Below are 24,569 nucleotides of genomic sequence, written 5' to 3' on the forward strand. Positions count from 1 at the left end.
TGTAGGTTAATGTTAGTCAGGGATTATTGAAAGTGAGACTGCGTTTCGCTATAAATATTGAGTGTCAATTTAGTGTTGATCACAATAGGTAAAGAGCGAAATGTCTGAGTACGTTCAGTTCTGCTCAGCTGTTTGAAAATCAAATAATGTAAGAGGTTTATCAGTACAGTAATTCATAAATTTTTCTAAGGGGGCGTTTCAACGTGTGTTTACGGAATTCATGAGACTGAGGATGGTGTACTGTAGCACTGAAAACGTATACAGCAACATCTGTAAATACAGGTGGAGGTATCATTCATATTCTTTTAAAAAACATAGTAACAGATGGCAAAGTTATATCGCAAATACCAATATTTGTTGAAACCCTCGATCAGCCAAGTCAATGGCAGTGAGATATAGTGAGTTGATGGCAGGAGTCGATGACTGACAGTGGATGAACGGACCGAACTGCAGGAAATCGCTCACCAATTTAGCGCCTCCTTACTATGGGTAGCGAGACCATCTTACAAGTATTACTATTATTACAGTTGCTGAATAGAGTTTTAACACCTGGAGTGTCAGCAACCGACATCACACGAATGCTTCTAATAAACACGAGACAGACTGCCATGCTCTAATCGTGCACCAGGAGACGACACAAGCGCCGTTGGAGGCCCCAGGCCGCACAGACGTATTCTCTGCTGGAAGAGGTGTAATTGAAGGTAGGCCAGGCTGTGTCCTGGGTCTGAGTGGTATTTAGGGCAGTACTCGACGCAGACTGGAACAGGTCGCTCGCCAGGGGCCGATTCTGCAAAGATTCCATCAGTCAGAATTCTCACTCGAGAGCCACCTCCACAACGTGCTCTTCACGTCTTTGCGACCCTGCGAGTTACCAGCTGTAGACTTCGAGTGTTTGTAATCTACTCGCTAAGAAGACGGGGTGGACTCAGTCGTCGTGACATAAAAAATGGTTCAAATGGCTCTGAGCACTATGGGACTTAACATCTGAGGTCATCAGTCCCCTAGAACTAAGAACTACTTAAACCTAACTAACTTAAGGACATCAAACACATCAATGCCAGTCGCGCGGTTCCGAACTGAAGTGCCTAGAACCGCTCGGCCACCGCGGCCAGCGTCGTCGTAGCAGACTTGTAAATTTATTCCTTCACATGTTAAAGACCGCTACACACTGGACTTGGACAATTTTGCTCCCTATGGGACTCTCATTTATGTAATGGGAGTGTTTAATGAACTCAGGTTCCGTAACAGTCTAACTGGCCTTCGGCCGCCAGTAGCAGTATTGTTCTGTTTCAAGAAGAGGCCTATTTTATGTTTTGTTTAAGTCTGCATCGGAGTAGACGTGATATTAATCTTCGATAAATAAACTTCTCTAATCATTGCTAACTGGATATTTTATGTTGTGGACATATAAAACAGTACTTCACAGCTTACAGATATTAGTATAGGCGTAGATAAGATTGCAGTGGACCCTCAAAGAGTGCAAAAAAAGTCGTAATATACGTTGGTTCATGTCAATCACAGGCTTACAATATGTCGTATATCAAATGAGGCGACGCATATCAAATTTCAACGTGGCACTAGTAAGCTAGCTATAGAAGGTATCCTAATGTGGGAGGGTTTATATAGGATGAAATATTATCGCTCATGTATCAGCCCTTGTCTTTTACTGAAAGACGCAATGTCCTGTTATGTTGCTTTCATTTGTCGAACTCGCATGGTTCTGTATTTTCGTACAAGACAATATATTACCCCATCACTTCCTAATACTGCCAGAGTATGCACGGCGTGTCCCATTTTTCTTGACCACCCTAAATAACTGTTTGTTCAGATGCAAATTACAAAATGTTTCAAGCAAATGTTCTTTAGCCGTCAGGGGGACATGAATCAGCATGATTGCCTCCGTTGTAGCTTTGTTTTTTACAAAGATATGAAAAGTGTTATGACTTTTTAAAATGGCGCCTTTTATTTTTTATTCGGTAATTCATTTCCTCTCCTAAAGACCTATTCAAAGAGGCATCAGAGTGTACCATTCACTGAAACACAACGTTATTAATTACGTAACACAACATGGACGTTGACGCTCCCAGTGCTTAGTGCAGGTACTCGGGGTAATGGAACTCATCCACCTACTGACGTTGACAGAGGACAAATGTAAAATAAGTAGAATGCAAACCCGTCGTTTTGTCAACCATCGTCAGCTGCAGAGTTGTGTGAATAGAATGTACACCAACGAAGAGAAGGTAGAAATGCTACTCATTTATGGGGAATGTAAGTCAGCAGAACAGTAACTGCAATATTGCTTTTTTATGTACGGGTACATTTAGTACAGTAGTTTAGTCCTTTAGAAATTGAGATTTGTGCTAAGGACTATGGGACCAAACTGCTGAGGTCATCGGTCTGTAGGCTTATGCCCTACTTAATCTAATTTAAACCAATTAAACCAACTTACGATAAGGACAACCCACACACACACAGACACACACACACACACACACACACACACACACACACACACACACACACACACACACACACACACGAGGGCGGACTCGAACTTCCGATGGGGGAAGCCGTGCGAACCGTGACAAGACGCCGTAGACCGTACGGCTACCCCCGCGGCCTGGTCAAATGGTTCAAATGGCTCTGAGCACTATGGGACTCAACTGCCGTGGTCATCAGTCCCCTAGAACTTAGAACTACGTAAACCTAACTAACCTAAGGACATCACAAACATCCATGCCCGAGGCAGGATTCGAACCTGCGACCGTAGCAGTCGCATGGTTCCGGACTGCGCGCCCGCGGCCTAGTCCTTTTAAATACTGTTGTGTAGCGTAGGCATACAGCAAAGGCTGTCCTTCCTACAAACTGCATCGACAAACGTTTCTTTTATTGTCGCTGTTGTTGTTGTTGTTGTTGAAGGTATGCGAAATGCTACGCAGGCAGCGGAATTGTACAGAGAGCGATATCCTGACAAGAACCCTTCTCTTCGTTGGTGTATATTGTAGGCACACATCTCTTCAAGTGACGATGCTTGACGGAATGACGGGTGTGCATTCTGCTTATGTTTACATTTGTCCTCTGTCAACGTTAGCACGTGGATGTGTTCCATTATCCCGAGTACCTGCGCTAAGCGCTGGGACCGCTAACGTCAATCTTGTGTTATGTACTTAACAACGTTGTGTTTCAGTGAATGGTACACTGTGGTACATCTTTGAATAGGTCTTTAGGAGAGGAAATGAATTACCGAATAAAAAATACAGGGTGCCATTTAAAAAAGTCATACCGCTTTTCATATATTTGTAAAAAACAAAGCTACAACGAAGGCAATCATGCTGATTGATGTCCCCCTGACGGCTGAAGAACATTTGCTTGAAACATTTTGTAATTTGCACCTGGACAAACAGTTATTTAGGTAGGCCAAGATAAATGGGATACTGTGCACCAAGCCCATGAATTTCCACGGGTTGTTGGCAGAACTGGGCAGTTGGTGTAGGAGTATTCCCGCGTCTTACCATTTCTTGTGGAATCCTTAACTTGTAGCTGTAGCCAGGTTGAAACAATTTACATGCCGATGATTCCATTACTCGTGATACAACAAGTGCAAGGATAGGCTGACCATACACACTGACACGAACACCGTGGACGCTCTGACTGAACGCTGCCGAACTGATATTCCATCATTTCTATTCGATTTGTTTTTCACCTTTTTCAATGCAGGAAGATGCCATCTCTACAGATAAAGAATGACATGAGCACCTGATGTCTATCAGTATGTCGAATGTAGCTGTACAATGCAACAAAGCATTCCCACAAGACACGCACGTACAGCTTATCACAACATTTTGGAAAGCTTAAATACCTGGAATGAGGGCCATGGGAACACTGTACTGACAGATCGCACAGTTAGCTGGCCGTATTCCCAACAGCTGCAGAATGGGTGCTGAAGGTATCGACTCAGGATAATGGTGTGGAAGAGAAGGCAAAGGTCATATCGTAAGACTACACGACTGGCTCAGAGGAATATGGCGATGACATGAGCTGAAATTAGGGAAGATGTTACAGGCAGTGTGCCACGACCGATACTTAGGAACAGATTACTTCTCTGTCGTAACACATGAAAATTAGTAACGGATCTTCCATTTGATCGGAACCCTTAATTTACATCGATAAAAATGATACGCCGAAGTACCAGTGATTTTCCGTAAATAACTAATGCATCCTTGCTAGTATCTTACTATTAATTCATACTTGCATGTAATGTAGCTATGGGGAATGTCGGAAGCACCCTGAGTGATGAGAACGGACGCAGATCCGCTAGAAGTCTTGAGAGAGAGAGAGAGAGAGAGAGAGAGGGGGGGGGGGGGAGAGAGAGAGAGAGAGAGAGAGAGAGAGAGAGAGAGAGAGGCACCGTCAGCCCCAGATACTGGAAAGCGGCAGGGGGAGAGCCGAGGATCACTGGCCGTCAGCCAGCAGTGTTTGCTGTTTGGGACCCCACGGGACTTCAGCCCATTGTATAGACGCACAGATAGCATCTCCCATAAAGAAAATGCCTGGAGAAAACATTTTACGACTAGGAAATGGAGTGAGGAGATTCTCCTTTTTACAGGGCTGGCACTTTCGCTTTAGAGATGTAGAAAGCTGGCCATTTTACAGAAAAGCACAGTAAACTACAGATAAAAATCTAAGTGATGGGTGTGAGATGCTCAGTCGTCGGTCTTTGCAAACGTGAGAGACTACCGAATGCTTTGACTTTCAAGAATACTATGTTTACCTGACGTAAAACATACCAATATTGGGTGATGTACATAAATTTTAAGTTACAAACAGACACCAGATTGTAACGAGTCAGAGCCCCACATTAGCCACAGAAAGAGACGAAGAGAGAGCGAGGGCTTTTTTTGATAGAGGACAGTGGTAGGCAATGTTGATGTTGTTGTGGTCTTCAGTCCTGAGACTGGTTTGATGCAGCTCTCCATGCTACTCTATCTTGTGCAAGCCTCTTCATCTCCCAGTACTTACTGCAACCTACATCCTTCTGAATCTGCTTAGTGTATTCGTCTCTTGGTCTCCCTCTATGATTTTTACCTGACACGCTGCCCTCCAATGCTAAATTTGTGATCCCTTGATGCCTCAGAACATGTCCTACCAACCGGTCCCTTTTTCTTGTCAAGTTGTACCACAAACTCCTCCAAAATTCTATTCAATACCTCCTCATTAGTTATGTGATCTACCCATCAAATCTTCGGCATTCTTCTGTAGTACCACATTTTAAAGCTTCTATTCTCTTCTTGTCCTAACTATTTATTGATCATGTTTCACTTCCATACATGGCTACACTCCATACAAATACTTTCAGAAACGACTTCCTGACACTTAAATCTATACTTGATGTTAACAAATTTCTCTTCTTCAGAACCGCTTTCCTTGGCATTGTCAGTCTACATTTTATATCTTCTCTACTTCGACCATCATCAGTTATTTTGCTCCCCAAATAGCAAAACTCCTTTACTACTTTAAGTGTCTCATTTCCTAATCTAATTCCCTCAGCATCACCCGACTTAATTCGACTACATTCCAGTATCCTCATTTGGCTTTTGTTGATGTTCATCTCATATCCTCCTTTCAAGACACTGTCCATTCCGTTCAACTGCTCTTCCAAGTCCTTTGCTGTCTCTGACAGAATTATAATGTCATCGGCGAACCTCAAAGTTTTTATTTCTTCTCCATGGATTTTAATACCTACTCCGAACTTTTATTTTGTTTCCTTTAGTGCTTGCTCAATATACAGATTGAATAATATCAGGGAGAGGCTACAACCCTGTCCCACTCCCTTCCCAAGCACTGCTTCCCTTTCGTGCCCCTCGACTCTGATAACTGCCATCTGGTTTCTGTACAAATTGTAATTAGCCATTCGCTCCCTGTATTTTACACTTGCCACTTTCAGAATTTGAAAGAGAGTATTTCAGTCAACATTGTCAAAAGCTTTCTCTAAGTCTACAAATGCTGGAAACGTAGGTTTTCCTTTCCTTAATCTAGCTTCTAAGATAAGTCGTAGGGTCAGTATTACCTCACGTGTTCCAACATTTCTACGGAATCCAAACTGATCTTCACCGAGGTCGGCTTCTAGCAGTTGTTCCATTCGTCTGTAAAGAATTCGCGTCAGTATTTTGCAGCTGTGACTTATTAAACTGATAATTCGGTAATTTTCACGTCTGTCAACACCTGCTTTCTTTGGGATTGGAATTATTATATTCTTCTTGAAGTCTGAGGGTATTTCGCCTGTCTCATACATCTTGCTCACGAGATGGTAGAGTGTTGTCAGGATTGTCTCTTCCAAAGCTCGACGTAAAATCAACCAATATTGGGTGGTGTACATAAATTTTAAGTTAGGAACAGGCACCAGAGGGTGACGTGTCAGAGCACCTCATTAGCCACAGGAAGACACAAAGACAGAGCGAAGACGTTTTTTTTTGGTAGAGGACAGTAATACGAAATCATACGTTAACCAGTCAGAGGAGGGAGACGAGTAATTTGTATGGAGTAGAAGATCTGGGACTGGGCCACTCAAAATTCAGTGAGACACGCGAAAAGCGGCAGTGCGGCGTTTGTTATTCATCGGCATCCGACTGCAGACTGAGATCAATATCTGGAGCCTCCACCGCAAGATCTCGATGCTGAGAGCCGCCTCTGAGCTACCTGAGCTGATGCATTGGGCTGATATAGACTCAGCCGTTGGTGCAGCCACTTGAGGCACCACCTGCAACATCGTGGTGAGATCCCACATGATGAGGTATAGGGAAATTAGAGGCACCTTTTCGTAATCTGATTAGACGGCCGAAGTGGCCGTGCAATTCTAGGCGTTACAGTCTGGAACCGAGCGACCGCTACGGTCGCAGGTCGAGTCCTGCCTGGGGCATGGATGTGTGTGTCGTCCTTAGGTTAGTTAGGTTTAATTAGTTTACGTTCTAGGCGACTGATGACCTTAGAAGTTAAGTCGCATAGTGCTCAGAGCCATTTGAACCGTAATCTGATTAGTTCGAGCTTCATTCCGAAAACGTGAATTTCTACAGTAATAAATAGTGTCCTTTCAGCCTCGCCCCATGTGTGACGTATCCCCTTCTGCAGTACTATCTGTTTCCATTAACATGACAATCACTAGACATTCCGCAAATGTGAGTAATTTCTTGCATGTTTGTCAGCATCTTCCTCCCTTCTTCATCCCCCCCCCCCCCCCTCCCCAACCCTATATGTCAGATTTGACAATGATTTAATGTTGCCAGATGATTTTACCATGTTAATATTGCCACAGTTACCACTTGTTTAGTATTCAATTTTATTGTAATAAATCAAAGTTATTATAACCCTTGTTAATTTAATAGTCATAAATATTCTCCCTCACAAATTTTGAAGTTACGTTTGCTTATACTTATCTACACCTCCCATAATACGTGTGCATTTTCTACGCCGTCTCGCAGCACAGTTGAACGATGCCTCACTAACCTGGAGCGTCCGATTTCTAAACCGGAGTGACAGACAACAACGACGAGCAAGCTCGAGAGCCAGAGACAACTGGGACAACGAGTGACATTCTGTGGTGTTGAGCGACGAGTCTCGTACCTGTTTGTAGCTGTCAGATCGATGCCATCGGGTCTGTAGACGGCCCTGTCAAAGGAAAAAGGGATCAGCGATTCTCGAGACCCCAATATCCCTGACTTCTGGAATCATGAAGTGGTGAACTATTGGATAATGGTAATAGTTAAACGGACAATGAATGGTCGCCAGAGTGTGGCCTGAATGACAAGCACCGTTGACACATCTTTCGTGCGAGGATCCCAAATGGCAGGATTCCAAACTGCAATTCAAGCCACGAACGCCTAGAGGAATGTACCCGTGTTTGACTGGACCGGCAGGTTCCATCATTTGTCCCTCATGCTTGGGATACGACCGGAATGTGTATATCTTCGTACCAGCATACAGCGGGAAATCTTAGTGAACTGACACGGTATGTGTTACATGCATGGCAAGAAATTCCTTAACATAAAGCCCATAGGCTGCTTTTTCACGCCACGACGAATACATGGGAGTATCCGTCCCCTTGGGAATCTCACCATGCACTGATGTTGACGACCAACAACAGCTACGAATGGAATGAAAATTTGGTAAATATCGTACCGGTATAACCTTTCCCATTTCCGCCTGTATATTTCGCTCTCTGCTAATATTCGTAAAGGGAGCGATGTATCCAGATTGCATGAAAAGGTACTAACATCGTCAAATGGTGGTGACTGAACAAGCTTATTTTGGAGCATCAAATAAACTTCATGACCTCTGAAGACGTCTCCCACATCAGCAGACGCAACGTAAGGCAAAAAATATTCTGGAGACCAGGACATAACGCACAAGCTTCTTTCTCCTCCGAATGTGATAATATTTTGATGACACCGACTTACATAGGGAGGAACGATCACCAAGATAAAATAAGGGAAATCGGAGCTGGTACAGAAAGATATAGGTGTTCATTCTTCCCGCGCGCTATACGAGAATGGAATAATAGAGAATTGTGAAGGTGGTTCGATGAACCCTCTGCCAGGCACTTAAATGTGATTTGCAGAGTATCCATGTAGATGTAGATGTAGGGAGCGATGGTGTGGTGTATTGCCTTGTAGGAAAGTACAGAACCCCTGAGAGCTACACATATGGAAGCAACGTAGTTGGAAAGTGTGTTTCTCAGTGAAAGATGTCGGCTAATGTATGAGCGACCCCATTTCATCCCGAGTAAACTTGTCCCACACAAGGATGGCTCCTCCAGCTACATTACTGATGCCCCATTGAGATGCTATATGCATCGCCTCACGTGATATTTGCTTTATTCTGATTCTTTATTCGACGTGAACCATTATCTGTCGCACCTTTTTTCCATTCTTTGAAGGTACAATGCAAATTTACCTACGAATACACTATTATTTGTAACCTGTGATGTATGGTTGATACCACTCCTGACGACAGCACAAAAATATCCAAATAACAGTAAATGAACAAGTTTATTTATAAAAGACTAAGTTTACTCTGACGCAGATTGAAACAAATCATAAAATAAGCCAATTCTCGAAACAGAAAAATAATGCCTCTGGTGGCTGCCGGCTGGTTAGGTTGTCTCTAAGTTCATTAAACACACACTTTATAAAAGTCAAATTCACCTAGGGAGCAAAAGTGTTTAAGCCCAGAGTGTAGCTATTTACACAGGCCACTTAAACAGGAATAAATTAAGTTGCAGTTATGAACATTTAAGGGACGTTGGACGTCAAACGGGCTGACCTGGATCAGGAGAGGCAGTATTGGACATTTTAATTTCCACTTTTTATACTTTTACAAATAAATGCATAAAACTTTGTCAGCAAGACCTGAAAGAATTCAGGAGTCACACTCAATGTATAGAAAGTAAAAAAACATAACAAAATAAATGTTTTTACAAGTGAAACTTCATCATTTTTTTGCTTACCATTGGTTGCATTTGTTGCTATAGGTACAATTTTCTTCATAAGTACGATATTATTCGATGAATTCTGCACAGCAAACTCTAGAATTTATTTAATTTATGGAAAAATGAATCAGTTGTTACATTTTCAACTTCCTGTTTTTAAAAACTGAAATTTTATACTTTTAAATTTTTTATATTTTATCTCAATTTTTCCCACAGTTTTTACAGATTTGGAAAATTCTAGAGTTTCACACAACTGTAAGTATGGTTTGTATGCTATGCAAAATTATTCGAAGAATACTTATGAAGAAAATTATACTTACAGCAAAAAATGCAACCAATAGTAAGTGAAAAATAATGAAATTGCACATGTAAAAAGAATTATTCTGTTGTGCTTTTGAACTTCCACTACTATGCGTATGAATCCTAAATCCTTCCTAGTCATACTGAAAGAGTTGTATGAAGTTATTTGTAAAAGTATAGACAGTCGAAATTAAAATGTCCGGTACTGCCTGTGGTAGCTCTCCTGCTCCAAGTCGGCCCGTTTGACGTCCTACCCCCTTAAAGGTATCAGCTATCCATTTCACCAAGTAGCAATTCAGTCCACGGAGAACTGTACTTACGTACAGCCATCTCTTTGACACTGAATGGAAGGTTTCTCGGTGGGAGACACACGTCATAGTATGCTGGATGGAGTGTCATCGACAGAAGCAGGAGTAGCTTGAGTCGTTCTGGCTCTGAGCACTATGGGACTTAACTTCTAAGGTCATCAGTCCCCTAGAACTTAGAACTACTTAAACCTAACTAACCTAAGGACATCACACACATCCATGCCCGAGGCAGGATTCGAACCTGCGACCGCAGCGGTGGCGCGGTTCCAGACTGTAGCGCCTAGAAACGCTCGGCCACCCCGGCCGGCTGAGTCGTTCTCCAGTACTTCTTATACATTTTGTTCGTTAATGATTTAGCAGACAGCAGTGGCAGTAAGTTGAAGCTTTCTGCAGATGATACAGCAGTGGGCTGCTTGCACTAATCTTCTGGGAAAGCGCAATCAGATTGCTTAAAAGACACTCATACAGCCCATCCTCGAACATTGTTCTAGTGTTCCAAAACCAGCGTGTCAGTACCAGATATGTCCAACAGGAGATGTGCAGTGTATACAAAGAAAAGGTGACACGAATGGTCACAGATTAGTTTGGCACAGGCGAGAGCACAGTAGAATGCTGAAAGACCAGAACTGACAGATGCCTAAAGTTAGATGCCAAGTATCCATAAAGAGCCTATATGTACAGTGACGCAAAGGAGCACAATTAACTGAGTAAGTGAGAAATATATTACAGTCTATGACGTATTTCTCCCACAGGAATCACCAAGACATGATTAGATTATAATGAAGGAAGGCAACGTCTGGGCCACTTTGTGTGTTTTACTACGATAATCTTTTACACAAGCCTTATTTACATCCACACATCTTACAAAAGAAATAAACAGGAAGTATAAACCTGATCGTAATGTGGTATTGAAAAAGAGCAATGCGTAAATAAAAAATTGAGTGTTGTGTGTGACATTCGTCTGTAGGATTTCCATGGAAACTGGCGCAGCGACGGCTGCCCGAACGTCTGATTACAGCAAACACACACACACACACACACACACACACACACACACACACACACACACACACAACCTATTATGTGATGGTCACGTGATCATGAGGTCATGCAAGATGTCATCAATGACCTTCAACACACGGTGTCATCGATCACCCATATCTACAGCTTATCACAGTGCTATATTGAAAAAATCCAAGATGGTAGAACTAACCCAATTGTGTTAAAGGAAAATTAACCTTCATTCCCTTCCACTTCCACCTCCTCCCCCTTCTCATCAGCCAATCACAGTCTAGCACTAAATCAACGAGTAAAACGGTGTCAAATTACATTATTTACCGTTTACACATCAAGTCACTCTCCTTCCTTCTCTCCTCCTTCTCTATCCAGCTAATCACAATGCAGTATTAAAAATACAATATGACGGAAACAAGGAAATTGTGTGCTTCATACCTGCTGCCTCCCTTCTTTCCAACCAATCGAAGCATACCATAATAAAACAGCCCAACTGCGCTAGGGGGAAATTAAAAAACCTGCCCCCCTCCCCTCCTTATGTTCGGTCAATCATAGTGAAGTATATAAAAAAACCAAAATAATGGAAACAAAACAATTGTGCTTTAATCCCACATTCCCTCCGACGTATCTCTACCCAATCAGAGCGTAACATTAAAAAATAGCACCAAAATGGAATAAACAGTGCGTAACCCTCAGTTAAAATCAAAAGTTACTAGTTTCTCCATGTCTGAATGATGTTGCTGATTCCGCAACTGATGTTCAATTAACTAAAAGCCTAAGTTTACACGATGTGTTTCAGCATCATTTGACGTTGCTTCTCTACAGCGTAATGTTCAGATGCACTTGATAATGGTCTAATAGTTGTGCGAACTTATCAGGGTCCTAATTTAAAAAAAAAACAACTGGAGCAACTTTCCATTAATTAAAGTCAAGGACATTCATGATTTCCGAAAGACATTTACATGTGGAGTAAAAATGGTGACAACTTCGGTTTTTTCATTTGCTCTTTAATTTTTAATAGTGCGCTATGAATGATTGGAGATAAGAAGGGGGAAAGGAAAAGGAGCCGTGGCTTGCTACTGATGAGATGATAATTGTGGTGTCACCACCAGACACCACACTTGCTAGGTGGTAGCCTTTAAATCGGCCGCGGTCCGTTAGTATCAGTGATTGCAGACCGAGCGCCGCCACACGGCAGGTCTAGTCTAGAGAGACTCCCTAGCACTCGCCCCAGTTGTACAGCCACCTTTACTAGCGATGGTTCACTGTCTACATACGCTCTCATTTACAGAGACGACAGTTTAGCATAGCCTTCAGCTACGTCATTTGCTACGACCTAGCAAGGCGCCATATTCAGTTACTATGTCTTCTGAACAGATAATATTGTGAATCATGTACCGTCAAGAGCGATGTTCATCATTAATGGATTAAAGTTAAGTATCAAACTAATTACGTCCGCTTTCTGAATTCTAATTCCTCGTCATGTTCCAGACGTCATGTCAGTATAGTTCTTCCCTTTTCACGCCAGCCTGCGTGAGCTAAAACGCCTGCATTTCGACCTCCACTAGTAACACGGTGTTGGCTCTTCTGCCAACACAGGAATAATGTCGTGACGCCATTCACCTTGGTCACGTGATGTAAAAAACGTGCACCGGAACTCCCAATGCAGATAAAGTGTCGTAGATAATTTTTAGGTATACTGTTTACCTTCATTTGTGTTTCTTAAACTTCTATGGGTTTAACGTGTGTAAAAATTAGCGTGTGATAACTATCATATTTCAAGTGTTGGTAATTTTGATATTTATTTTGTTGAGGGTTTTATTGGAGTTCATCGTTAGCATTGGAGTGTGTTGTCTGCCATCTGACAGTGCGTGTACAGCTTTCCGTATGTTCGCCTCGATAGCTGCCTGTTCCGATTCCCGGCTGGCTAGAAGATGTTTTTTCCGCTCGGGGACTGAGTGTTCTGTTGTCCTCTTGTTCATATCGCCATAACTGACATTCCACTACTGAGATGGCTGAATCGGCATACCCCAAAACCCAATTAAAACAAAAACTTTACCTGTACCTCCACTTGCACAGTGTAAGTAGTTCTAATAGAATCTTAGCCCAGACGGACGTCTGATCTCTGCAATAATTATGAAATATTTCATGATGTGTGGCTTCAGTTATGCACTCACTCATACAGGCTGTTATATCACATTTGTTTTGTATGCATCAGCTTTCTGCTGTATTCTTTTTTTATTATTATTATGCATAAACAGTACGGTGTCTTAACTCACTATAAATACGAATCGTTACGGTTCCCAGATACATCACGTTTCCAATTACCAAGATTGAACTATTGTTCTGTGATTATAGGTCCACAACTTCGACGTAAGCTCTGAAAGCGAAACACCTTTTTGTTCATAGTAGGCCACCAGAAATTTGATCTGTATTACAAGAGAATTTGGCCTGTGACCATTTTAAAAAGAGTCCGATACCGAATACTTATTATATTGAGTACACTATGTTTCATAAATGAGGCATTTCAAAATAGCCACAAGTGAAAACTGGCCTGTAACGTCTTACATGATGTAACAAAGGTGATGTGTGTAAAAAGTTTCTGTCAGCTCATGTGGACATAAGAATCATTTAATACGAGTAACATTCAATAAGTAAAGCAACAGCTTTTTTTCTGAAAGCAGCTTGGTTTTATCGAAGATTCCAGTACACTATACTATTGGCTATAAAATGCTAGTTTTCAACATACTCTCCGTTAATGTGACGGCCTTACACCCCCATACTGGCAGGGCCCGTATGCCCGCACGGTGCCACTCCAGTAGTCGACGTCAGAGCCAGCGACATGCTGCATCAACGGCCTCCGCATCACCCACATACTCGTACGTCTTCCAGTGGAGTGCATCCTTCATTCCACAGACGGTCCTCTGTTGCTGATTTTAGTCTTCTGTTGGGCGGCGAGGAACCCACTCGGCACACATCTTTGAGTATTCCGACTGGTGGATGTCGGTGCTACCAACAGAGACGTCCAGTTGAGCAGCGAGGTATTTGATTGTGATTCGTCGATCAGCACGAATGTGAATGTCCACGCGTTCCAACAGTGCAGGAGTCACAGCTGTGAGCAAGCAGCCGGCACGTGGCAGCTCTGACAGGTTTGCACGACCTAGCTACAATGGCGGCAGACGTCTCGCACAACGACATACCGTGCCTTTGTTCTAGGCTGCGTCTCTGTAGAAACTCAGCAAGTGCCTATGAATATCAGTTACGCGCTGGTTTTCCGGTATAGGAACTTATTGACATCTTTCTGCTTGGAAAGCACTTCCGTTATGGATGCCATTTTGAAGGCTACGTATAGACTGCCACCTATCGGAACTGGATGAAACTATAGGGACTGAAGTGGGAATATTCCACGATGTCCCACAATAAACTCTACATTTTTTTCCAAACGAAGCTGCCCGAGAAAAGTAATGAGTTTGCATTAGGTATCGGATGACCCTCACACTCAAAAATTAGACAAATCGCAGAGCAAGCAGAGGCATTTATGCGGTCATTCTTCACAAGATCGATAAATATGTGAATAAAACTGGAAGTGATCCTAATACTTGGTAGAACGGGAAGTATCGTCTGCTATTCACTTCTACCTTACCACTTGCGATGGTTCTATTCAGCTAACTAACACATTAAAATATATTGGACTAATCCTTGACCGGAAACGAACGAGGAAACCGCACCTATTAAGTATCTAAGAGGAAGCCCACTATCTTGTATAACTAGTAAGGCCGAATTTGGGTATTACACCCATTAAATATTCTACACACCTACAAAATCCTGATCCGACCCATATACTGCCGTGAAAATGTTGGATGGATCTCTGCCCCGCCAAATCCGCGAATGCCATGCACTCCGTCTCGCTCTCCGCATCCATTTACCTCGCATCACCTGCATCGTCTACCATATCAATTAATTGCCACCCCTCCTCACCCACATCGAACACCGACACATCTCCTATACTGTCTGCTAACCAGATTCCATTCACTCCACTGTCTCCCCTCTGATCATCAACCCTGCTACGATGCCGCGTCTTCACAAACACTTCCCTCTGTTCCTGCACCAATACACACTGCATATTCTATCGCAACACAACTCCAAGCAACTCCCTCTCCCAGACGATGAGATCTGCCGTGATATTTATCCCTCCTACCACCTTGAACTCTTCTTTAGCTATACCAGTCCACATCAGCCCTCCTCTCTTGTTTTCCCACTACAGCCATCCCTCTCCGTTCCTTCCTGTACCGCTACCCTCCCCACACACCATTACTCCTGTTACCCTTGCCTCTTCTGACCACCTATATTCCCACTATCTGCTTAATCTCCTGCCTATCACGGCCATAGTTTCTCTATCTAACAAACTGCTTTCCCGTTAGCCACACCCAACGAACCTCTATAGAACACTTTTTCTCCCAGTGCAGGTCATTCAGATGTTAAGTACAAGTGCAGTGCTCAAAGGTTCTTTTATAGAAGAAAAGCCTTCTGGAAATCTAGGAATATGGAATAGATCTGATATCCCTTGTGGACACCACTCATTACTTCATGGGAATAAAGAGCTAGACGTGTTGCGCAAGAACGATATTTTCTGAATCCGTGTTGGTTACGTATCAATAAGAAAATGACTTATTGATACATAACCAACTCGGAGTCAGAAAAAATCGTTCTTGTGCAACACAGCTAGCTCTTTATTCCCATGAAGTAATGAGTGCTGTCGACAAAGGATCTCAGAAGCTTTCCTTATTCCTAGATTTCCAGAAGGCTTTTGATACCGTTCCTCACAAGCGACTATTATTCAAATTGCGTGCATAGGGAGTAACGTCTCAGTTGTGTGACTGGATTCGTGATTTCCTCTCAGAGACCTCACAGTTCGTAGTGATAGACGCTAAATCATAGAGTAGAACAGAAGTGAAATCTGGCGTTCCGCAAGGTAGTCTTACAGGCCCTCTGCTGTTCCTGATTTATATAAATGACCTAGGTGATAATCTGAGCAGCCCCTTAAATTGTTTGCAGATGACGCTGTAATTTACCGCCTAGTAAAATCATCAGACGATCAATTCCAATTACAAAATGATCTAGCACTAAACAAAGAAAAGTGCGAGGTCATCCACATGGGTGCTAAAAGAAATGCGATAAATTTTGGGTATACGACAAATCGCACAAATCTAAGGGCTGTCAATTCGACTAAATGCCTCGGAATTACAATTACGAGCAACTTAAATTGGAAAGACCACATAGATAATATGGTGGGGAGGGCGAAACAAAGACTGCGCTTTGTTGGCAGAACACTTAGAAGATGCGACAAATGCACTAAAGAGACAGCCTACATTACACTTGTCCGTCCTCTGCTGGAATATTGCTGGGTGGTATGGGATCCTTACCAAGTAGGATTGACGGAGGACATCGAAAAATGTAAAGAAGGGCAGCTCGTTTCGTGTTATCGCACAGTAGGCGTGAGAGTGTCACTGATATGATACGCGAGTTGGGGTGGCAGTCACTTAAACAAAGGCGGTTTTCTTTGCGGCGAAATCTATTTACGAAATTTCAATCACCAACTTTCTCTTCCGAATGCGTAAATATTTTGTTGAAACTTGGGGAGAAATGATCATCATAATAAAATAAGAGAAATCATAGCTCGAACGGAAAGATTTAGGTGTTCGTTTTTTCCACGCGCCATTCGAGAGTGGAATGGTAGAGAAGTAGTATGAAAATGGTTCGATGAACCCTATGCCAGGCACTTAAGATGGAATTGCAGAGTAAACATGTAGATGTTTTATTTATATATATTCTTTGTAACGTTAGTTGTTCATCACTAATCTTTTTAACTTAAAACGTGAACTCTCTCTCTATATTATTATTTTTCTATCATCTTCGATTCTTTATATGAATATGCGTGGCTGAAGAACGGGGAATTGTACCGGTGACACATAAACCTCTGCCCATATGGGGCGTGAAGTACGAAACAACAACAACAACAACAACAAAAAGAGTGTCATGCACTCCCCAGTGGTTTCGGAGAGAATAGATGCAGACGTAGTTGGGAGTGCAGGCGCCTTCCTGAATGACGTAGCCCGATGAGGCCGCGCTGCTGTTCCTGGTGGCGGCGTCACACAAAAGCCGGGTGAGCCTCGACGCCAGTGAGTGGCAGAATGAGATAATTAGCGAGCGGCGGACCCGGCTGCGCGGCCCGAGCACAGTGGGGCAGAGCGGGGCGGCTCTGTGCCTGCGTGTCGCTGGTTGGCAGGCGGCAGGCGCTGCCGCCGGTAATTGGGTTCCGCCGCTGCAAACACAATCAACGCTCGCGCGCGCCTCTCGTTACGTTGGCAGCCAGCGGCTAACAGCCGCCGCCTTCCGTCCCGGCAAGCCTTATTAGCCGATCCGGCACACTTCACGACACGGCTCCTGCCGTCTTACTCTACACCCACGTACATTCATCTGCCAGAACGTAATGACCACCGACCTACTGTACAAATAATAGCAACGTCACCTGGCGATGAACGACTGCTAGCCAGAGACACGCACGGTGCACGTATTATCAGTGAGCGTGCTGCCCGTGTGTACAATGGAGGACGTGCGTGATCTGAGTTTGACTGAGACCACGTGGTGCTGGCCCAGAGGCTCGACACGAGCAGTTCGGAAACTGCACGGCTTGTCAGGTGTTCAAGGAGGGTGTCTGGACATTTGCCACGCCGGACATTTGCCACGCCGGACATTTGCCACGCCGGACGCCGGACATTTGCCACGCCGGACATTTGCCACGCCGGACATTTGCCATGCCGGACATTTGCCACGCCGGACATTTGCCACGCCGGACATTTGCCACGCCGGACATTTGGCACACCAGACATTTGCCACGGTTTTACCTGCTCCGAAGGGTTCGGTTCCTTGTCTCTCCTCCCCCTCCCCCTCCACCTCCTCCTCCTCCTCCTCCTCCTGCTCACCCGCCCGCCCAGTTTGCTTTCGAAGTTTCTAACGTGACCATCAGTATGGAAGTTATTACAACGAATAAGGGCAGGCCTCGTGCTCATTAGAAAGGTTACGCGTATCTTAAACAGAGCGAATCTAAAGAAGGTGTTGTTACATGGATGTGCTTACGCCGAAAAGCGGATCATTGCAAGGGAAAGCTGCTTTCGAGGAATGGAGAAATGTTGAGCGTATTAGAACATCTCTGTGGACCACCTGACGATGAAGCTCTGAAAGTGGAAAGAGTGAAGAGAAGGTCTCGAGAAGAAACTACACAGTTATCGGAGATATACGCGGATGAAATGGGAAATCTACATAATAAAATTTATGACTTTGTTGCAGTGATGCCTAATTCAGAATCTATGAAGAGAACCGTGCGTCGTCAGGGGGTCGGTAAAAGGAGCCAGTTATTAATTTATTCCGGTTGTCGAGTATAACCTCTGCCCATACTAAGTCACAGGAACTATCTGCTTCAAAGTCGATTGTGAGCTTACATTATTTTTTCCTTAAGTTGTCCTTCATGTTTCTGTTGTAGCGCAGATAATTACAATTACGGCTTTTCCCTCCAGAACCTAGAATGCTTTCTCTGTGACCCTGTAAATACCAGAGCTAAACAATGCAGAACAACAACGTACGTTACAAGTGTAGCATTCTGTATTACTTCATTTCCTTATTTCTAACATTTTAAAATTGTATGTCGACTTTAGATGACATGTCAATCATAGATGTTCTTATCTCTATTGAGTAAACGTGTTTTCAGTTGTTTTGAACATTGTCCTGCTACACTTTATTAACTAATGTTTTAAGAGAGTTAATTAATATGCAGTAGGTCGCTCTTTTCAGGCATTCACAAACCCATTTATTCTTTCCCTATTGTCTTTCGGGTATGCACTTGTAGTAATTAGAGTAGGCACAAATACAGTGATAAAAAAGAAATGATTAGCGTACAAACGCATTCTCGTTATATCGTTCCTTTCTTGTTGCTCCAATGCCGATGGACTGTTTCTATCGCAATCAGTAAGCGTGAAAGGAAGCTACCGTACAGACAGAGGAATCTACATTTATACTTGGCAGAACTAATTACATGCTGACATAATCGTCGGTATTGCTTTCATTTCCCGAAAGTTATAAATATTTCGATTTCGGAAAAGAAGCTTTGTATTTGACCAATATGTCGAAGAAGAAGGTTCCTTACGTACTGGTTGTATCGAGTAAGATGTGGAGACCGCGGTTTGAAAGCGGACAGAGGTAGTGCGGGGAAGGGCGTCCCGTACCTGAGGGATCGCTACTCAAGCTACCTGGCGAAGGGGCAAGTGTGGCAAATGTCCGGCGTGGCAAATGTGCAGTGTGGCAAATGTCCGGCATTCTTCGAGGAGTGCTGTGGTCAGTGTCTTAAACAAGTAGCGAAACCGATGAGAAACCACGTCCAAACGCCGTGTGGCTGGGTGTCCACTGCTTATTACGGATGGCAGACGTCGTAAGCTGGGTAGATTGGTAAAACAGGACAGGCGGCAAACTGTGGCGGAAATAACATCGAAATTTAATGCTGGGCAGAGCATAAGTGTCTCTGAATACACAGTGCGCCAAACACTGCGAACGATGGGCCTCTGCAGACGGCGGCCCATGAATGGGCCAGTGTTAACACCGTGACGTCGGCAACTACGAGTGAACTGGGCATGTGGCTATTACTGCTGGACGATAGCGCAGTGGCTGGGCGTTGGGTGGTCTCATGATGATGGTAAGGTTTGGTTTGTGGGGCGCTCAACTGCACGGTTATCAGCGCCCGTACAATTTCCCAACCTTTGCTCAGTCCAGATTCACCACTTTCTTGGATGATGATGAAATGATGAGGACAACACGAAAACCCAGCCATCTCGAGGCAGGTGAAAATCCCTGACCCCGCCGGGAATTGAACCTGGGACCCCGTGCTCGGGAAGCGAGAACGCAAACGCGATATCACGAGCTGCGGACGGGTGGTCTGATGAATCCTGGTACCTTCTTCATCATGCTTACGGGAGGGCGCGAATCCGTCTTCTTCCATGGGAACGCCTCCTTGATAACTGTACTGTGGGGCGGAGACAAGTTGCTGGCGGCTCCACCACGCTCTGGAAGAAATTCTCGTTGGCATCGATGGGTCCGTTGGAGAGCGTGAAAGACACTACGACGGTCAAGGAGTATCGCCTAATAGTTGCGGACCACGTACACCCCTTCTTGACGATGATATTGCCTGAAGGTAATGGCATTTTTCAACAAGATCATGCGCCGTGGTACAAAGCCAGAAGAATGATGGAGTAGTTAGACAAATACAGTGGCGAGTTCAAATTGATGTGCTGGCACCCAACTTGCCAGATCTGAACCCTATCGGACAGACCTGGGATGTGACTGGACATGGCGTCAGACCTCATCGCCACCGTACCCGGAATTCACTGGAATCAGGTCACTTGCGTGTGCAGATGCGGTGCCAACTCCCTCCAGCGAACTACCAAGGGCTCATTGCTTCCATGTCACAGTGCATCGCCGCTGTCGTCCTTGACAAAGTTGGTGATACGGGCTATTATGTAGGTGGTCACAGTGTTCTGGCTAAACAATGCATACGAGGGTGTACGTACTAATAGCGGCGAAAAGTTATTTATGAGTACTATTAATTTCAAGATCCCATCGATCGCGACTTGGAAATACAATGAAAATTGAAAAGTGTTTTATTTTCACCATTTAGCTATACCTTCCATCTACTGCTCTACACAGTGTTTGTAGTAGTGGGCTAGCAACATTTCAATACTCTCATTGTAGAAGGCAGCCGCCTGTGCTTTCCAACAATCCTAGTCTGTGCCACAATGTTGTACTCATAGCCAGGGTTTGAGGCGAGCAAAGTCAATAGTTGTTCCTTGGTGGATACACGAGTTTACATAAGAGCACAAGTTATGCTCCTTTGGGCATGGCCAGTGCTCGAATAGGTGGTTCGCCAGGTGCACCGTACATTGTTGACCTGGCCTTAGCGGCGGAGGATACAGGAGCAGCCGTAGGGTAAAGTCCCTAATCAGCAGTCTTTGGGAGAAATATCTTGGATTAAATCCCGAACGCCTCGGTAGTGGCAGAGCGGTCTAGGGCGCTGCAGTCATGGACTGTGCGGCTGGTCGCGGCGGAGGTTCGAGTCCTCCCTCGGGTATGGGTGTGTGTGTTTCTCCTTAGGATAATTTAGGTCAAGTAGTGTGTAAGCTTAGGGACTGATGACCTTAGCAGTGAAGTCCCATAAGATTTCACACACATTTGAACATTTTTTTCTCGGCTGTGTCTCAGGAAGTTAGAGCATGTGACACTGTTGAGAGCGAACCCGTCGACTGGATGGGTACGTTAAGCATGCCAGCCCAGTCGGTGCTCTTCAAGGAGTGCAGACTTTGTGCCTGTGCCAGTTTTCACCCTATCGCTTATCTTAACATCTCGAGCACGTACATGACGCTACACTACACACACACACCCACTACAGTTACCTACATTTAGCAGGTGCGCTTAACGCCCAGAACGCTCATACTACGCAAAGGAAAGGTGCCAACAGGATAGGGAAAACCTTCCCCGTTAGGCGGAAGAACCTGAACTATGGTGTCTCCCACCGTTCATTCCATATCATTTTTCTTTAATATGTGAGCAAAGAGATGAAAAACAGAGTGAGCAAAGTCTGGGCTGTATGGTAGGTGTTCAAACTCTTTGCATCGAAAACGCTGCAGGAATGTCTTTTTTGCAGCTGCAGTGTCCGTTCGAGCTGTCACGAAGAAGGACAATGCCTGGTGACAACATTACTCTTCGCTTTTTCCGATTTGCCCTTCGTAGACGATCTTCTCGAATGTGATCCACTCCCTGAACAAGATCGACGGATGACGCTTGCTTCCCTCACTGACGGTCTGCATCGTGAACGTCTGAACGTCCTGCTTCAGAGTTCTTCCACCACTGCTCCACTCTCCTGTCTCGTGTGACAGTGACGTTATGTGGGCTGCATGAAACCAGCAAGAAGCAGCGTGCGCTCCACACTTGCCGTGAGATTCTATTGTTGGAGGCATTTTACGTGCTCACTTCTCTCAGATCTGGAAAGTGTGACGTTACGCGGACGACAGTCATACTAGAGACACTACCCGATACATCTGCGACAAGCTTCATCACAATTCAACGGAAGCTTTAATTTCGTGACCGAAAGCGCTTTGAAAAAGAAAACAGTTCTCGTACAGCTGATAGGAAGCAGATGCATGCCCTCGAAAATAATCACCAGCATTGTTTATAACCAGTTGATAGCGATGTGGAAGTCGCAGAGTTGTGTTGACAACTGTTATTAGAGCACCTGTTATTAGGAAGGCTATTGTCCGACGAATCTCTGTAACACTTGTAGTGCAAGTCCCAGAAGTGCTTCCTTCACCTCAGGAATCAAGTCTAACGCACAAGGATCTAGATATGGGGAGGGTGGTTGATGGCAAAGCGCGTCCCAGCCTCACTGATCGAACAAATCAGTCGCAACTTGAGCTGTACCGTTGCCCTGTGCTGCCTCATTGTACTGCAAAGTGATGGGCCGTCCGGCAGAAACTGTTGTCGCCGCTTTCTTAAACCGGGTCGCAGGTTCGTTCCAAAGTCGCCTGCTATAACTATTCATCACATTTACTTGCGACAGTACTGTATTCTTAACCACACGATTCATGTTCTATAACAAATGTATAGTATCACAACTGCCAAGACTAGAGCAGACCAGACACGTTAATGACCGGTAGGAAGTTCATACTTTCGTGAACAAAAAGGGGTTGCGTGTGAGATTTGAGCCCAGAACTTCCGTTGTGCAGCCCAACACCGTGATCACACAACTACGACGTCGTGTTTTTCTCAATGCGCTCGATGTAGCACATCTTGTGCTTGATTCGTTCACTGTTTCTATTTTGCTTCTTTTATCAAAGTTTAGTATAACTTCTTCCTGTTTTCTTGCCTGATCTGTGTTCAGCGATTGACGGGTTATCCACTGGATCATAAGTTTAGTATAGCTTCTTCGTGTTTTCTTATCTGATCTGTGTTCATCTATTGACGGGTTATCCAGTGGGTCATTTTACCATTAAATTTGAGGGGGTGCGATAGGGACTATCTCTTGCTGGTATTTGTCACGGACCCAGCGCTGGCTAAAAAAAAAAAATAGCTCTGAGCACTATGGGACTTAACATCTTAGGTCATCAGTCCCCTAGAACTCATAACTATTTAAACCTAACTAACCTAAGGACATCACACACATCCATGCCAGAGGCAGGATTCGAACCTGCGACCGTAGCGGTGGCGCGGTTCCAGACTGAAGCGCCTAGAACCGCTCGGCCACTCTGGCCGGCCCGTTAGCCAAATCCGGCACTGTCGCACACTTAGCAGTACAGCTGGAAGTGTGACGCGGTACGACATCAGACAGTCACGAACTGGAGACGGCGGTCAGTAGAGGCCGAAAGGACGGCAATGCCGTCCCTATACCGGACTGTACAGCCGTCAGGAACGTATCGTGGCCCGCAGCCCGCTGTCCTGGCATCTCGGCCCGTGTGCAGCACGCGAACTTCCCCGCACTTGTCAGCCGCCTCCGGAACACCTGCCGGCCTGAAAGATGGATTGGTCTTCCCAGCCGCCGCAGCCATGACTTCTGCAGCTCCTCCTTGACAAGCGGCCTACCGTAGCATAGTTTTCAAGTAACGGCAACGTGTATGGTCCAGTGGAGAGTCGCGAGTACGGGGCTTGTTCAAAGAGGATGGTTACATGTCCTCGACGAGATTTAAACTGGGAAATGTGGTAAATCACCGAGGCCCCGGTTCGTGTTACAGAGTTAGTTGTGAGTACCTCCAGGGTTTTAGAACACGTCTATGAGGAAAATACAAGACACACATTACGGCAAATTGAAAAAGAGATAGCTAGGGAGAAGAGAGACTGGGGGATAATTAGGTGCGTATGAACCCATTACGTCAAAAATGTTTCTCTCCTTCATACCTCCTCTATGTTACCACAGATAACGTGTCACTGATCTTATTTTTTACTAAGACTGCAGTACACGCGAGCTAGCTACTTGCACCCACCGCCCTGAGTGGAATGGAAAAGTTATAATAAATGCTCACCACCCTGCTGTCTTCTACAGTTGTTGTCCCCTCGCAGGTTCAAATGGTTCAAATGGCTCTGAGCACTACGCGACTTAACTTCTGAGGTCATCAGTCGCCTAGAACTTAGAACAAATTAAACCTAACTAACCTAAACATCACACACATCCATGCCCGAGGCAGGATTCGAACCTGCTACCGTAGCGGTCGATCGGCTCCAGACTGTAGCGCCTAGAACCGCACGGCCACTCCGGCCGGCTCCCCTCGCAGAAAGCAGCACGTAGTCGTGAATCCGTTATCTTGAGCGTGTAAGAAACTCTTAGCGAGGAACAGTTATTTTAAAAATAATTAAATTTCCAATCAGTTTTTTTATAC

Source organism: Schistocerca americana, chromosome 8 (assembly GCF_021461395.2).
Source record: "Schistocerca americana isolate TAMUIC-IGC-003095 chromosome 8, iqSchAmer2.1, whole genome shotgun sequence".
Taxonomy (NCBI): Eukaryota; Metazoa; Arthropoda; class Insecta; order Orthoptera; family Acrididae; genus Schistocerca; species Schistocerca americana.